A 2,782-nucleotide genomic window follows, 5' to 3' on the forward strand; every position below is an offset into this window, starting at 1 on the left:
CCATCAGCTGGGAATGCTGGAGTGGGCTTATCAGGTAACAGATGGTGTGCTGCATGACTTGGCAAGTTAGAGGAGGCAGAATTGAGTCCTGAGTCCACACAGTTGTTTCTCGGGGGGGGGGGGGGGGGGCTCCTGACAAATATAAGTCATCTTTCCTGACAATGATGGCTAATGTTAAACCAATACAAGAAACCATAGCTGCCCTGAATTAAATAGAAATTCATGAAAAACAAACTCAGAGCCAAGTATTTAGGCCATCTGACCTAAATCAAAATTACGATCAACAGTGAAGCAGCCTGTCCCCCGCCCCTCGAGCCAAATAAACCACCTACAGCCAGGGCTCTGCTTAAGCGTAAACCTTAAGAAAACAAGACAGGTTATACATTAGTCAGGATTCTCCAGAGAAACAGAACTGATAGGATGTACACATATAGAAAGAGGTTTACTGTGAGGAATTGAACTCACGTGGTTAGAGACACTGACAAGCCTTAAAATCTACAGTCCTCACGCTGGAGCCTCAGGAGAGCCAACGGCATAGTTCTGGTCCAAAGACCTGCTGGCTCAAGGCCCAGGAAAAGCCAATGGTTCCGTTTGTGTCCAAAAGCAGAAAAAAAATGAAGTCCCTGCTCAAGGCAGTTGGGCAGGAAGACATGCCCTCCTACTCATGGGAGGGTCAGCCTTTTTATTCTATTCATGCCTTTAACTGATTGCTTGTGGGTCACCCACATTGGGGAGGGCAATCTGCTTTACACAGTCCACTGATTCAAATGTAGTCTCCTCCAGAGACACCCTCACAGACAAGGTCACACATAAACTGAACCATCACAGATGATATTGAACCCTGAGAAACGAGAGGGTCCCAAATTGGATGTTCTCTAATAAATAAGCAGAGTAATTACAATGCTAGGGTTAGATTACAAGCTACAGCAGGCTTCCCCTTCATTGGCAGCCTCACTTTCAGTACCTACCTGTGATCACCATCAGTGCCCAGGACAACCCCCATATAGGGATTCAGCAGCCACTGACTGGCTCTGTTGGACATGGGTGCTCAAACCTCCCTAATCCCAGGGAGCACTCATGCTTCAAAGGGACCCTCCAAAGGAGGGGACCAGGTTGGGAAGAGAATTAATTAAAGGGAAAATTACCAACTTAACTATTAAGATTGGCCCCCCAGGGAGGGTGAAAGAAATAAAAAATAAAGTTGGCCCAACTCTGCTAAAAGATGTTTCTTTCCTTGTGGGTCCCTTGGAGATTCTACCTGTTCCCATTACTGGAATGGACCATCTTAGTCCGCAGGTAACCTCATGGAACCAACCTAAGGCTTTTACACTATTGGTGAATGCCAACCAGTGGGAATGAGTTTCCCCATCAGTGTGGGCAGTAAATACACCACAGTAACGGCTACAGCAAGGCACTGAAGGACCACATCCTGTCATGGCTGATGTAAAGAAGGGGTATCTACCGTCTCACCTTTCAGTTCCCCATTATGGCCTGTGCTTACAGACTCTACCAGTGAGTGGAGGCTAATTATAGATTAGAGAGGATTAAACAAGGTTTTCCCCTTCACTAGAGCTCCTCTACCAGATATCACCACCTCAATGAACAACATTCAAAATAACATGGGTATGGCTAATTGGGGTAACTGGGTGATGGGCATTAAGGAGGGCACGTGATGTGATGATCACTGAGTGTCATACGCAACTGATGAATGATTGAACGCTACATCTGAAACTGATGATGTACTATCTGTTGGCTCATTGAATTTAAATAAAAAAATTAACGTGGGTAAATTGTTTGGAGTTATAGGCTTGGTTAACATATTCCATTCAGTGAAAATCTCACAGGAGAGTTGACTACAATCTGCCTTCACCTTTGAGGATCAAAAATAGACCTTTTCCTGGTTGCCTCTGAGGGAGTTCGATAGTCTTGCCATTGTACACGGGTTTTGCTGACAGGACCTAGATGCCTGCACCCTATCCCACCAAAAACTCGGCTCTGGCATCGTATTGATGACATCCTCTTCACTGGACCTAGCCAAGACTCTGTCTCATGAGCTGTCACAGCGTTGAATGAACACCTCACCATCCTGAGGGGATGGACAACTGCCCACCCATAAGATACAAGGGTCATCCTAGTCTGTTAAATTCAGAGGTCACATTTGGAACTGAGAAGGGCAACTATTCCCAGTCTGGTAAAAGAAAAGCTCTAGTGTTCCAAACTCCCACATCAGTAAGGAGGCCCAACATTTGCCAGAAAAATTTGGATTTTGGTGTCAACACATCCCTCACCTTAACTCTTTGCTAGGCCCTATCTACTGGGTAGTCCATAACTCTTCTGTATTCAGTGGGGTCATGAGTAACAACAGGCACTACATAAATTAAAGGGGGCTTTCACTTCAGCTCTCCGAATAATGCTCCAAGGACAAGACATACAATTAGAAGTTTCTGCCACCGGGGTGCCTGGGTGGCTCAGTCAGTTGGGCATCCAACTCTTGGTTTCAGCTCAGGTCTTGAGCTCAGGGTCATGAGTTCAAGCCCTGTGTTAGGCTCTACACTGGGCATGGAGCCTACTTAAAAAAGAAGTTTCTACCACCACAAAATTTGCTGGGGCCTCTGGACTAAATGGACAGGCAAACTCCTACCCATGGGCTTCTGCTGTAAGCAGCTCCCAGTCTCAGCCCAAATGTATTTGCTACTGGAGAGGCAACTCCCAGCAGCATACAAGGCCCTCCTGGGGCAAAGCCAGTTACCCTCAGACAGAGATTTCTAGTATGCGCTGCATA

This window comes from Mirounga angustirostris, unplaced genomic scaffold (genome assembly GCF_029215605.1).
Source record: "Mirounga angustirostris isolate CCGP_5_RB_7025 unplaced genomic scaffold, mMirAng1.0.hap1 SCAF_11, whole genome shotgun sequence".
Classification (NCBI taxonomy): Eukaryota; Metazoa; Chordata; class Mammalia; order Carnivora; family Phocidae; genus Mirounga; species Mirounga angustirostris.